The 15497-nt window shown below is 43.3% G+C and overlaps 1 non-coding gene across 1 annotated transcript; it reads right to left on the bottom strand.

Moving 5' to 3' along the window:
* Window positions 1-11527: 11527 nt before the first annotated feature.
* LOC140739049 (U6 spliceosomal RNA) lies at window positions 11528-11631 on the bottom strand. The gene has a single exon (XR_012101558.1). It is a non-coding gene; the product is annotated as a U6 spliceosomal RNA (small nuclear RNA).
* Window positions 11632-15497: the final 3866 nt, after the last annotated feature.

The following is a 15497-nucleotide window of genomic DNA, read 5'->3' as shown; positions in this document are numbered from 1 at the left end:
CTCCACCACCCCTAACAATTCCAGGCATCAACTACCTTCTGATTGCCCTGAACATCTCTTTTAAACATTTCCACTCTCACTTGATGCCCTTGTCCGTTTGATTCTGTCCTTATGAGATGAGCAGGCTGATGCTACAGTAGAAGATTCAATAGGTTCAATTCATTGTCAGAGAAATGCATTCAGTATACATCCTGAAATTCATTTTCTTCACAAACATCCACGAACACAGAGGAGTGCCCCCAAAAATGAATGACAGTTAAATGTTAGAATCCCAAAGCCCCCCCAGCTCCCCCCTCCCATGCATAAGCAGCAGCAAAGCAACAACCCCCTCCCCCATGAACAAAATGCATCGGCACCCACCACTGAGCACTCAAGCATGCAGCAAAGCATCAATAAAGACACAGACTTGCAGTACCCCGAAGACTACTCATTCACCCAGTAATTGACATACCACAGGCTCTCTCTCTCTCTCCCTAATAAGGGAAAAGGAGGTGACCCCGTTTCACAGCGGGAGGGGACACATAACAAAACAACTCGCTGATTTATGGTGTTAAAAGTCTGTGGCGTCACTTTTTCCGAGCTCTGTGCCCAAAGATTTCGTGTCTCTGGGCACACAGCCAGCAGCCAGCTCACTGCTTTCGATCTTCCGTGTAATCCCATGACACACCGGTTTTCTGTGGTGGCACCGACTTCAAATCCACTGGCTTCCAGAGCCACGAAAATCTGGCACCCTGTAGGTGCGCTAGTCTTCTAGACCGCGTCCCTGGCATATTGAAAAGAGGCTGGTCGTGAGGCCCTGAGAGCGGGTCCCATTCCCACAAAGAACCAAAGTCAGCGTGTAACTTCAGGTCAGTGTCTTCAAAAGAACACTGAAAAGGAAAAGAAGAGAAATTAAAGATAGAAGTAAAGCTGCTTCCGAAGATGCAAGCAAAAGAGTCGCCATTAGGCTCCATCATCGTAAGCTCTGCCCTCCGTTAATACAATACAGGGCTTTTACGATGTCTGGCCCATGAAATCGTACCTGATATACTGTAAGTATGCACGGGGTGGATGGATGGCAATGGAGGGAAAGTTAAAACCTCAAATGGACCATCTGTTATAGCTGTCAGAAAGGAGTTTAGGTGATACTCCATCAGCAGTGTGTCATGGGGTGAAGATACATCTCTACAAAGGAGGTGTAAGCCACTCCTTCCCTCCACTAGCCTACAGGTCATCCTTGGCCAAAGTGTATCACCTGCTTAGCCCCCCGATCAGGGTCATGTGAAGACACGGGAGCAAGTGATGGATGGTCGCACAAGCAGCTGGTGCACATCACAAGTCCAGGTTAGACGGTCACTGACACCAGACACACAATCCATGAAGAGTATTGGTGGTAGCTGGGATCACTGTCTTATAAAGGCACTGCCTAGAAGAAGGCAATAGCAAACCAGTTCTGATGAAAAAAATTGCCATGAACAATTATGCTTATGGAAATACCATGACCGCCCGTGTCCATGACATAATGAACAAATCCAGTAAACAGACTATAGATTTCAGGAAGTACTTGATGCACTCAGTTGTATCAAGGAATCATGGCTTACAGAGAGTTTGATGGGTAGAACTGTTAGCACTGCTGAATTCATTCCCGACCTTTGGTATTGATCCCTGTGACCGTGTGAGTTTCCCCTGTTGACTCTGTTCACCTCCTGCATGACAGGAACAGGAAATCCTGGAAGCAATCTGCAGGTTAGGCTGCATCCAGAACTCCTCTTCAAAGATGCTGCCCGACCTGCTGAGTGTTTCAACATATTCTGTTCCTTTTTTCTATCTCAGATTTCTAGCATCTGTAGTGATTTTGTTTTTTCCCAAATCCCCTAATGTAGGTGCGTGGCAGGACATGGAGGTGATGCTGGTTTTGATGGGGATGCAGGAGAAAAAAAGACTTTCATTTTCAGTTTCAGATGTATTTGTCACATGAACGTTCATACGTACAGTACAATGAAATGCGTCGTTTGAATTAACAACCAGCACAACCGAAGTATGTGTTACAGGCAGCCTGCAAGAGTTGCCACACATTTCAGCGCCAGCATAGCATGCCTATAGTGTTCCACGAAACAATTACAAGCAGCAACAACAACAGCAAAACAAGCCCCTTCCCCCCCCCCCAACCCAGTTACACACCCAAACAGGGATTCATGCAGCAGGGTTCCTGATGGCTGGCTTGGTGCCAGTGAGCTGAGGGGGCTGTTAGGGTGTTGTACGACCATCTGTAACTCTATTGCCTCAGGGTACATGGCCATTCATTCCACACAATGCACCTATCTCTCTGGAACTTCAACCTCCAATGAAAATCATAAACTACTGACATTTCTTCCAAAGTTTTAAAGGTCATTAAGTACTAATTCAATCTATTTTATACATAAACTGTTTAAATATATGTATGTATATTTCGGGTAGATGGAGCTCATCAGCCTGGGAAGGCTGTCCATCTAAGCGAAGGAAAACTCTGAGTTCAAACCTCCGCTGCCTTGCGGCCATACCCACTCATGGGAAAGGCTTTGGGAGTAAACCCTGAGGACAAATCCAGAGCTGGAGTCCCTAAGGCAGTCCGACGTTGCCTTCAACCTCGCTCTGGCAACTCCTGCGATGACACTGGTGCCAAGCTGTATCGGCCCTTGCCCTTCCCTTGGACAACATAGGTGGCACGGAGAGGGGAGACTTGCTGCTTGGGCAACTGCTGGTCTTCCATACAATCTTACCCAGGCCTGCACCCTGGAAAGGACACTCCTTGAAGCAAGACTTTTCAGGTGCAGATCCACGGTCTCGCGAGACTAACAGATGCCATCATCAAATATATATACACCCACAGTGCCTATAAAAAGTATTCATGCTCCTTGAAAGTTTTTCTGTTTTACTGTTTTACAACATTGAATCACAGTGGTTTTAATTTGGCTTTTTTAACACTGATCAACAGAAGAAGGCTCTTTCATGTCTGAATAAAAACAGATCCGTACAAAGTGATCTCAGTTAATTACAAATATAAATCACAAAATAATTAATTGATTGCATAAGTACTCCCCCCCCCCCCGTTTAATATGACACACTGAATCATCACTGGTGCAGCCAATTGGTTTAAAAGTCACATAGTTAGTTAAAAGGAGATCTGTTTTTAGAGACCAGTGTGCAGTCAAGATGTTTCAATTGATTGTAGTAAAAATACACTTGCATATGGAAGGTCCAACTGCTGGTGAGTCAGTATCCTGGCAAAAAATACATCATGAAAATAAAAGAACACTCCAAGCAGCCCAACAAAAAGGTTATTGAAAATTTCTAAGTCCAAGAATATCACTTGGAATAGAGTTAAGTCAATTATCAGGAAATGGAAAGAATATGGAACAGCTGTAAATCTTCCCAGAGCAGGCCTTCCTCAAAAACTGAGTGACCGTGCAAGAAGGGGACTAGTGAGGGGGGCCACCAAGAGACCTATGACAACTCTGGAGGAGTCACAAGCTTCAGTGGTTGAAATCGGAGAGACTATATATACAACTGTTGCCCAGGTGCCTCACTAGTCGCAGATTAATGGGAGAATGGCAAAAAGGAAGCCACTGTTGAAAAAAACTCACATGAAATCTTGGCTAGAGTTTGCCAGAAGGCATGTGGGAGACTCTGAAGTCAGCTTGAAAAAGCTTCTATGGTTTGATGAAACCAAAATTGAGCTTTTTGGCCATCAGACTAAATGCTATGTTTGGCGTAAGCCAAACACTGCACATCATCAAAAACACATCATCTCTACCGTGAAGCATGGTGATGGCTGTATCATACTGTGGAGACCCTGGAAGGTTTGTGAAGGTAGAGAGTAAAATAAATGCAGAAAAATGCAGGAAAATGCTGGAGGAAAACCTGATGCAGTCTGCAAAAGAATTGCAACCTGGGAGATTTGTTTTGCAGTAAGACAATGACCCCAAGCATAACGCCAAAGCTATACAGGAATGGCTTAAAAACAACAAAGTTAATGTTCTGGAGTGGCCAAGTCAGAGTCCAGATCACAATCCTACTGAGAATTGTGGCTGGACTTGAAAAGGACTGTTCACTCACGATCCCCATGCAATCTGACAGAGCTTGAGCAGTTTTTAAAGAAGAATGGGAAAAATTGCAGTGCCTAGATGTGCAAAGCTGTTAGAGACTTAGTTACACAGACTCAAGGCTGTAATTGCTGCCAAAGGTGCATCTACCAAACACTGACTTGAAGGGGGTGAATAATTATGCAACCTATTATGTAATTAACTACGGTATATATATCTTACTGTAGTTTATACTTTTTATTACTCTGTATTGCAACGTACTGCTGCTGCAAAACAACAAATTTCATGACCCCAATGATATTAAACCTGATTCTGATTCTGAAAAAGAACACAACGGAAGGAAGACTGCGCAAGGTAGAGTTAATGCTAATACACATATCACCGCATCTGGAGAGTTAAACTAAATATTTCATATTGTTAACAACAGATGATTAAAATCATAAGTGCTCTTAAGAGATGTCAAGTCCACAACTTTACTTCAGTTTGCATAGCTTGAAAGACACAACAAGGAAGATGATTTAAACCATGAGCTGGTTCCAGAGACCCTTTTTGTTTTTGTTTTACCTTAGGACATTGCTTGGGGTGAACTCTCACTATCAGCACCTTTGTAAAAGATATTCTGAATGTTCCACAAGGACCATCAACCAGGGAACTAGTAGCTAGTTATCAGTTCATCACTGTCACACAGACGGATACACCGGACTTCTCTTTGGGTGCAACAACACAGAAAATTACTTTCTGACAGACACACATCACCACTAGTGTTAACATTAGGTGTGTTGAGTAAAGGTTAAGAAAGAACTGTTTACAGTCCTCGGCTTCTCAGGCAATGAGATTCCCATTTAATATGTGCTGTGAAAGGTCATTAAGATCTTTCTCCCGTGAAATCCATTAAGGCGTTTCCTCTCCAATTTTAACCCTGATACAGGCATGGAAACAGTCAGTTTAAATATTTATGAATATCTCTCATGGCAGAGCAGACTCGAATATATCTATAAATTGCAGAGCAGACTCGATGGGCTGAATGGCCGACTTCTGCTTCTTTGTCATATGGTCTTATGGCCTTATGGTCTAACAATTATTTTGAAATATAATATATTGCAGCAGTTTCAAGATTCAAGATTATTTAATGTAATTTCCAGTGCACAAGCTTAAAGCTGAATAAAATTATTGTTACTCCAGTTCAGATGTAGCACAAAAAAGATTAAGAACTCGATAATAAAAACCAATAAATATAAACACAAACGATAGCTTATATATGCAGATTGATTTTATGTCAATAAAGTGACTCTGGGCACAGGGGTTTCTCTGACAGGAAATGATAAAGTAGTGGTGAGAGTGTGATGGGCTGGGTTAGAGGGTGGAGGTGTTGATCAGCCTTACTGCTTGAGGAAAGTATGTGTTAACTGAGTCTGGTGGTCCTGGCATGGATGCTGTGTATCTTGCTTCCTGAATGGAGTGGGACAACAGTTCCTGAACACAATACTCCAAATGCCATCTGACCAAGTCTCAATCCAGGAATGACAGCTGGTAGTCTGAGAGTCAAATTCAGACGCAGAGAGTACCGCACAAAGGTAACAATTTTCAAATGTGATAGAACATAGAAGAGCACAGCACAGACACAGGCCATTCATCCCACAATATTGTGCCAAACCAGTTAAAAAGCAAATCAAAAACACCCAAACACTAATGCCTCCAACCTACACAATGTCCATATCCCTCCTTCTTCCTTCCATCCTTGTGTCTATCCAAACATTTCTTAAAAGTCTCTAATATATTTGCCTCTACTACCACACAAGGCAGTGCATTCCAGACATCCACGACTCTGAGTAAAAAAACTTAGCCCTCACATCCCTCTTGAGCCTACCCTGTATCTTGTCTCTTGTGGAAGCAAATGATCCCTTGCCATTATTTGAAGAGAATTTTCTTTTTTTCTTGGCCAACTTTGATCACAATCACAGATTAATAGGCTGTTTTCATGAGGGTTCATGTTATACTACATTTATAACATTTCAAAAGAAGATCATGGCACGAGGCACATTAGGATCTCCTGAAAGGAATTTTATAAATGCTAGTCTTTCTTTACATGGGCAGATGCTGAAAGTATTTCTTCAGTAATCAGTGCGTCTGCTACACTAACACATGATGAGGTTATTTTGACTTTAAATGGTAAAGTCACTCAGGATTATAGGAGGACTCCCAGCAATCAGTCATTTGAATATAATGCTGTTTATCAATTTTTGATAAATAGATATCAACCTGAGAATTTGGAACAAAACTGATTGGGATTTAATAGTATGACTTCTGACAGACCAACAATTGAATCCCAGTTAAACTTACACCTTAGTTTCTAATGTTTGCACTCTCTTTCACTGAACCACTGAGAGTATTCTCAGGAATATTTGTATGATACCCAGTAGATAAGATAATCACAGTATATTAAAGCACTTCTGATCTCTTTTCATCCCTTTAGTTTTTCAAACTTGGTAGCCTTATCAGCCTCTGTTTTGAGCAATCAAAAACAAATTCATATATTTTAAATTATTTTAGGGCAAAGTCTGTTTTCCCCCTTTTGTATTACCTAGAGATATTTCTCATTTCTTTACTCTAAGGTCAGTACATCAAAGTTTCAATAGATTCAGTCTAAATCTAAGCAAGGCTGAGGATTGAAAACATCTTTCAGCTGGAGGCGTGTTTTTACTGGCTGTGTTTCAGGGGCAATATTTGAAGCATAATCACAGGAGAAATTCTGTCTTCCTGACAATAGTAGGAAAACACAATAGTAATCGTGTGCTGGATTTTATCACCAAGCATTTACATGCAACGTTCTTGACATTTTGAAACACGGAGTGCCATGATTTCAGCGGTTGAAGTTTAAGCAGACTTCAAAGCTTTGCTGCTAACACAACTTGCTGCAGATCTCCTTGAAGTCAATATGTTATCCCAGGATGCAGTTATACTGCGGTCTTGATACAGTCATGAAGAAGAAACAATATAACACTAAAGTTAGCAAGCATGGCAATGAAAAAGAAATGCAGGGAATAGATCAGTCAACATCTGTGGGGAAGCAGTACAAATGATGTAAATCAACACCTTTCAACAACTAAATGATCATTGAGAAGAAGCACACTAATTTTGTTCCCCCCTCCACAGCCACTGACTGACACGCTGGTCACTGCTGGTTTAAAGTGTTCAAATTGGCCCAAGAATACTTCACTATGAAACTCCAAAGAGGACATAATCTCACAAATCTTCAGTACGTAATCTATAACACTTGTGCTATACTATGGCAGGAAGGAATATGGTTCCATATTGTAATGGAGACAAGTACACTATTTGTACTAATTTTACCATATCACCATAACCTAGAAACTGGACTTGCATGTGTGTTTTCATGTGCTCAATGCACTTACGAGCACTGTTAATTAACATGGGTAGATCACACCAGTGTGATCTGGTGTGACACTGTGTGTGGCATTCACTTTAGTTCCATGAAGGCATCACACAACCAGTGGGAGGACTGGTTGTCGGCTGCATGTTTCCTGCACTGTGGTAGCCACTGAAGCTTTTGGGAATAACCCACGGCCATTGCTGAACACTCAGAGAACAGAGAGTGTGTGTCATGCTGAGATCACACAGTACTGTAGTAACTTTATGTATTGCATTGTACTGCTGCTGCAAAAATCATGACATATGTGAGTGATGATAAATCTGATTCTGATATGGGTCTCTATTGTGGACTGAGAGTGGGAAAGGGGCAGGGAGAGGGGAATTCATGGTTGGGAAAAGGGGCAGGGTGAGGGGAGGGAGCGAGAAGCACCAGAGAGGCATTCTGCAATGATCAATTAACCAATTGTTTGGAATCAAATGACCTTGCCTGGTGTCTCAGGACTGGGTGTATCTGCACCCGCACCACTCCCCTGTACCCCCACCCCCGTCCCCAGCACTTCTTCACTGCCACCTGTCCCACACCCCTCCTGCGGTGTTCCACCTTCATCATTCCCAGCATCCTTTGTCCCCACCAGATTTACAAACTCACTCCCCGTTCCACTTTGACAAATACATAGGTAGGGTGCCCAAAGTCTTAGGCACCCTACCTATACATGTGCCTAAGACTTTTGCACAGTACTGTAGGTGAGACATCATTAAAGAGTCTGCTCAGCTGCATCAAGGTCTTGCACTCAGCACCTGCCCCATCGTCATGGAAACTGCATCTTTCATGGCTTACAGCCGGATTGCCTGGATCACATGCTGCACTTTTGATCAGTCACACTTTCAGCAGCTTGGGTCCATTGGCGGACAAGGTGGAGTGAGGGAGTCCATTGACCTTGGAGGCTATTGTGTCTCCCCTTCCACCACACTTAGTATTTAGGCATTGGGTCATGGATCAATATATCACGGAAATAAGCTCTTCAGCCAGCTCATCAATGTTGACTGAGATTTGGCCCATATCTCTCTGAAATATTTCTATCCTTGTACTTGTCGAAGTGACTTTTGAAATCTGTTATTATATCTGCTTCAAGTACTTCCTCTGGCAGCTCGTTCGTATTCACACCAACCTCTGTGTGAAGAAGTTGCTACTCATGTCCCTTTAAATTTTGGGGAAAAAAGACTCCTTCTATGCCGCACATGATTTTATGCACCTTTATAAGGTCAGCCCCAGTCTCCTACCTTCCAAGGAATAAAGTCCCAGCCTGCCCAATATCTCCATATAACTCAGGTCCTTGAGTCTTGGCAACATTCTCATAAATCTTTTTTGCCCTAACTCATTCCAGAGGGTGCCCAGTATTGGACCCTCCCTGGCAGAGCATTCTATATATTAATTGAGGATTCCTGACCTCCATGGTAGTGTTTGCCCTTGCCAGCAATGTGTTATAAACTCTGACTTGTTTCCTAGCCATTGGCACAGCAACGGAGCAGCAGAGACAGCCCTGTGCTCTTCATTTCCCTTGGCAGGACTCTGTGTGCAGACCTCCTACAATTGTTCTCTGATCAAGGGTCCCAGGTCTCAAAAGTTAACTATTTCTCTTTCCACAGATGCTGCTTGACCTGCTGACCAGCATTCTATTATTCCAGCCTTACTTCTAACAGACTTTGCCCAACTGCATATACTTTTAGGGAGAATCCAAGCGTTTAATGCACCAAGGGGGGTGGATGATTAATTTCTAGGCATCTGTTACTTCTAATAAAAGCACATTGCATCTTCTGGCAACATATGAACTGAAAACTAACACAAAGGGTTGTAGAGTATGAACAGAGCTCTGCTAAGAGAAAATTTAACGCCTTCCCACCCCAGTTTAAATGTGAAAAGGGGTTATATTGTAAGGACTTTTCCAATTCACCTTTGATTGTTACCATGGTTACTCAGCCTGACATCCAGCTCAGACATTGTTGTTTACAGGTAAGCCTGGCTCCACCTGGCTGGAAACCTAACTGCAGCCTTCTGTCTCATTCCACTGCAGGCAATTTATTTGCCCGAACTCCTCATCGTTTAATGCAACTCATTCAATTTTATTTAATTAAAAAATTTGTGCAGGGCCGAAAAGCAATTCAGATAAAAACTAATTTTTTTTCTATCCACATATGTCACCTGTATTTTCATTACTTACCATTTTTATTTCAGATTTTCTATATCTACAAATTCTGCCTCTGTAAATTTAATAAGGCAGAAGGAGACAAGTGACAGAAGTACAAAACCCGAGTTGATAAGAGTGCAGAATACGTTCAGATGAGATTCAGAGAACTACTGAAAGTTCTTGGAAGTTATATAAGAAAAATGATGGGGTTAATGATGGGGGAACACAAACTTTTGCATGATACAATTTCAGACGGAAGAACTTTGTGATTGAAATATGTTAAACTCTTATTTTTCATGATCTGAAAGTTTGGAGTTTTTAAAAATCTGTTCAGATAAGATCACTGCAGTGCTGACATTTATAGTCTGACCTTGTTTAGCTCTGAAATGAGGAGGCAGTCAAGAGGTATGTCTGGAATCACGAATTGGCCAGACACAATAAAAGTGGTAATGTTTACACCATGGCAAACTTGGTTGAACAGAAGTTCCTTAACTCAGTGGAGTTTATCCCCACTTCTGAGGAAGGGTTTCTGACCTGAAACACTAACTGGTTTCTTTTCCCACAGGTGCTGCTCGACAGGCCGAGTTTTTCCGGCATTTATGTCTTTGCTACTAACTCTTCTTCCTGTCCTGAATTAGGCAGCATGAGATGGAAATCAGCAACTCTGTCCCACTGCCTGGACCTGACATGGCCTCATCATATCTGTATTTACCCGGTCAGAATGCTGAGGCTGGTGAGACACATCTGTATCGGCAGTGAGCAAGCCAATCCCTGAAATCTCTGCAGATGCTGGAGATCCAGAGCAACACACACAAATTACTGGAGGAAGTCAGCAGGTCAGGCAGCATCTGTGGAAATGAATAAACTGTCAACATTTAAGGCCAAGACCCAATGAGGCATCTCGGCCTGAAACATCGACTGTTTATTCATTTCCATTGATGCTGCCTGACCTGCTCAGTTCCTACAGCATTTTGCGAAAGCTTTAACAGCTATCAGGCTGTTGCGATCAAGAGATTTGGACTCTGTAAAAGTATTTAGGAAGGTTGAGTGAGTGGGCAGTAACTGGGAATCGGAGCTTAACGTGATCAAGAGGAACCTAGGCAGACAATTATCTAACTGTGGAACAATTACAGATAAGGTAAGTAAAAGAGAAATCTAGGTGTTCTTATGCACAATTCATAAAATAGGCAGGGCAGCAAATGGTTATGTATTTTATTTAAAGATACAGCACGGTATCAGGCCATTCCGGTCCAATGAGCCCTCAATGCCCAATTTTCCCATGTAACCAATGAACCTACTAAATTGCAAACACGAGGAAATCTGCAGATGCTGGAAATTCAAGCAACACACAGAAAATGCTGGTGGAACGCAGCAGGCCAGGCAGCATCAATAGGAAGAAGTACAGTCGACATTTCGGGCAGAGACCCTTCGTCAGGACTAACTGAAAGAAAAGTTTGTAAGAGATTTGAAAGTAGGAGGGGGAGGGGGAAATCCAAAATGATAGGAGAAGACAGGAGGAGGAGGGGTGAAGCTAAGAGCTGGAAAGGTGATTGGCAAAAGGGATACAGAGCTGGAGAAGGGAAAGGATCATGGGACGGGAGGCCAAGGGAGAAAGAAAGGGGGAGGGGAGCACCAGAGGGAGATGGAGAACAGGCAAGGAGTGATGGGCAGAGAGAGAGAAAAAAAGGGGAGAAATAAATAAATCAGGGATGGGGTAAGAAGGGGAGGAGGGGCATTAACAGAAGTTAGGGAAACCAATGTTCATGCCATCAGGTTGGAGGCTACCTACAAAATTGTATCTCTTTTGGAATATGGGTGGAGACCGGAGCATCAGAGGAAACCCATGCAGTCACAGGGAGAACATTCAAACCACTGTACAACCATGCTGCCCAAAACATGGAGTGCTTTATGAATTTGCATGTCATCCTTGCACAGGGGCCTTGCCAATCTTCTCTGCAACGTTCTTTGGCACCGAGTCTGGCCCTGTGGCTCAGAAAGCTAGGGAAAGGAAGAGGAAGGAAGTAGTGATAGGGGACTCTATAGTTAGGGGGTCAGACAGGAAATTCTGTGAACACAGGAAAGAAACTCGGATGGTAGTTTTCCTCCCAGGTGCCAGGGTCCAGGATGTTTTAGATCACATCCAAGATATCCTGCAGTGGGAGGGAGAACAGCTAGAGGTTGTGGTACATATTGGTACCAATGACATAGGTAGGAAAAGGGAAGAGGACCTGAAAAAAGACTACAGGGAGTTAGGAAGGAAGTTGAGAAGCAGGACCACAGAGGTAGTAATCTCGGGATTACTGCCTGTCCCACGCGACAGTGAGAATAGGAATAGGATGAGGTGGAGGATAAATGCGTGGCTGAGGGATTGGAGCAGGGGGCAGGGATTCAGATTTCTGAATCATTGCGACCTCTTTTGGGGCAGGTGTGACTTGTACAAAAAAGACAGGTTGCATTTGAATCTGAGGGGGACCAGTATCCTGGTGGGGAGGTTTGCAAAGGCTATGCAGGAGAGTTTAAACAAGAATTGCTAGGGGATGGGAACCGAACTGAAGTGATGGAGGAAAGGGAAGTTGGCTCACAAATAGAGAAAGCTTGGAGACAGTGCGAAAAGGAGGATAGACAGGTGATAGAGAAGGGACACGCTTAGTCCGATGGTTTGAGATGTGTCTATTTTAATACAAGGATTATTATGAATAAAGCGGATGAGCTTAGAGCGTGGATCAGCACTTGGAGCTACGATTTTGTGGCCATTACAGAGTCTTGGATGGTGCAGGGGCAGGAATGGCTACTTGATGTGCCAGGTTTTAGATGTTTCAGAAAGGACAGGGAGGGAGACAAAAGAGGTGAGGACATGGTAAGCCTAGTAATTTCTAAGGTAGGGACATGTCTGGCCCAACTTTGTGGGTCGATGGGCCTGTATTGTGCTGTAGGTTTTCTATGTTTCTATGTTCTAGTATATGTGCTGCTGAAGTGATCAATATTGGACTTAAGAAACAGACAAATATAGTTATTGATGAGAGCACTCCTGGAGTAGTGTGCATGGTTCTGTTACCCTTATTCAAGAAAGGAATCAGATTCAGAATCAGGTTTAATATCACCGGCATCTGTCGTGAAATTTTTTAACTTTACTGCAGCAGTACAATGCAGCATGTAATAATAGAGAAAAAAGTTGTGAATTACAGTAACTATATACACATACATATAAAATATTTAAATTAAATAAGTAGTGCAAAAATAAAAATAATGAAAATTAGTGAGACAGTGTTTATGGGCTCGATGTCCATTCAGAAATCGGATGGCAGAGGGGAAGAAGCCGTTCCTGAATTGTTGAGCGTGTGCCTTCAAGCTTACGTACCTCATCTCTGATGGTAGCAATGAGAAGTGGAGAAGCCCTGGGTGATTGGGATCCTTAATGACGGACGTCGCATTTCTGAGGCACTGCTCCTTGAAGATGCCCTGGACACTGAGGAGGCTGGTACCCATGATGGAGCGACTAATTTTACAATTCTCTGCAGCTTACTTCAATCCTGTGCAGTCACCCTGCATAACAGATGGTGGTGCAGTCAGTTAGAATGCGCTCCACGGGACATCTGTAGAAACTTGCGAGTGTCTTTGGTGATATACCAAATCTCCTCAAACTCATTATGAAATATAGCTATTGCCTTCTCTTCTTTGTAGCTGCATTGATATGTTGGGTCCAGGTTAGGATCTCAGAGATATTGACACATAGGAACTTGAAACTACTCACTCTTTCCACTTCTGATTCCTCATCTTACCCTTTCTGAAGTCCACAATCAATTCTTTGGTCTTACTGATGTTGAGAGCATGGTTGTTGCTATGACATCACTCAACGAGATAATATGCTGTATCTCGCTCTTGTATAGCCTCTCGTCACCATCTGAGATTCTGCCAACAATTGTATCACCAGCAGATCTATAGATGGCATCTGAGCAATGCCTAATCATGCAGTCATGGGTATAGAAAGAGTAGAGCAGTGGGCTGAGCACATCACCCTGAGGGGTGCCAATGTTGATTGCAAGTGAGGTGGAGATTTTAATTCCAATCTGCACAGATTGTGGTCTTCCAGTTAGGAAGTTGTGGATCTGGTTGCAGAGGGAGGTATACAGAGGCGCAGGTTCTGGAGCTTTTCAATCAAACTGTAAGAAACATAGTGTTAAACTCTGAACTGTAGTTAATAACAGCATCCTGATATAGATATTGCATTGTCCGGGTGATCCAAGGCCGCATGGAGAGCCAGTGGGATCGCACTTGCCATAGACCTATTGTGCTGATAGGGAAAATTGCAATGGATCCAATTCCTTGCTCAGGGAGGAGTTGATTCTATCCAGTACTAACTCCTCAAAGGACTTCGTCACTATAGATATGAGTGCTACTGGATAATCAACATTAAGGCAACTCACCGTGCTTTTTACAACATAGAAACATAGAAAACCTTGATGCACCATCAATAACTCTCTGAGACGGGAGACAAGATATCGGCTTTTATTGACTGGAAGAAAGAACAAGCAGTAATTGACCAGCATGCTACATCCGGGAGACTGAGGGCCGGGCTCAGGCCTCAATCGCCTTTATACCAGGGTCTGTGGGAGGAGCCACGGTCAGTGGGAGGAGCCACAGGGGCAGTCAGCAGGGGGGCGTGTCCAGACAGGTATATGTAGTTCACCACAAACCTACAGCACAATGTAGGCCCATCGGCCCACAAGGCTGTGCCAAACATGTCCTTACCTTAGAACTACCTAGGCTTACCCATAGCCCTCTATTTTTCTAAGCTCCATGTATCTATCTAGGAGTCTCTTAAAAGACCCTATCATTTCCGCCTCCACCACTGCCACCGGCAGCCCATTCTATGCACTCACCACTCTCTGTGTAAAAAACTTACCCCTGACATCTCCTCTGTACCTACTTCTAAGCACCCTCTCATGCTAGACATTTCAGCCCTGGGAAAAAACCTCTGACTAATCCACACCATCAATGCCTCTCATTATCTTGTACACCTCTATCAGGTCACCTCTCATCTTCCTTCGCTCCAAGGAGAAAAGGCCGAGTTCACTCAACCTGTTTTCATAAGGCATGCTCCCCAATCCAAGCAACATCCTTGTAAATCTCCTCTGCACCCTTTCTATGGTTTCCACATCCTTCCCATAGTGAGGCAATCAGAATTGAGCACAGTACTCCAAGTGGGGTCTAACCAAGGTCCTATTTAGCTGCAACATTACCTCTTGGCTCTTAAACTCAATCCCACAGTTGATGAAGGTCAATGAACCGTATGCCTTCTTAACCACAGAGTCATCAGCAAATTTACGAACCCATCCCTTCACTTTCTCATCCAGGTTATTTATAAAAATCACAAAGGGTAGGGGTCTCAGAACAGATCCCTGAGGCAGACCAATGGTCACTGGCCTCCATGCAGAATATGACCCATCTACAACCACTCTTTGCCTTCTGTGGGCAAGCCAGTTCAGGATCCACAAAGCAATGTCCCCTTGGATCCCATGCCTCCTTACTTTCTCAATAAGCCTTGCATGGGGTACCTTAGCAAATGCCTTGCTGAAATCTATATACAATACATCCACGGCTCTATCTTCATCAATGTGTTTAGTCACATTCTCAAAAAATTGAATCAGGCTCATAAGGCACGACCTCCCTTTGCCAAAGCCATGCTGACTTTCCTAATCATATTATGCTTCAAATGTTCCTAAATCCTGCCTCTCAGGATCTTCTCTATCAACTTACCAACCACTGAAGTAAGACTCACTGGTCTATAACTTCCTGGGCTATCACTACTCCCTTTCTTCAACATGGGAACGTCATCCGCAACCCTCCAATCCTCTGGAAC

This window comes from Hemitrygon akajei, chromosome 14 (genome assembly GCF_048418815.1).
Source record: "Hemitrygon akajei chromosome 14, sHemAka1.3, whole genome shotgun sequence".
NCBI classification, from domain to species: Eukaryota; Metazoa; Chordata; class Chondrichthyes; order Myliobatiformes; family Dasyatidae; genus Hemitrygon; species Hemitrygon akajei.
Note: the sequence above shows the minus strand (reverse complement) of the source record. Positions and strands in the feature narration are given on the sequence as shown.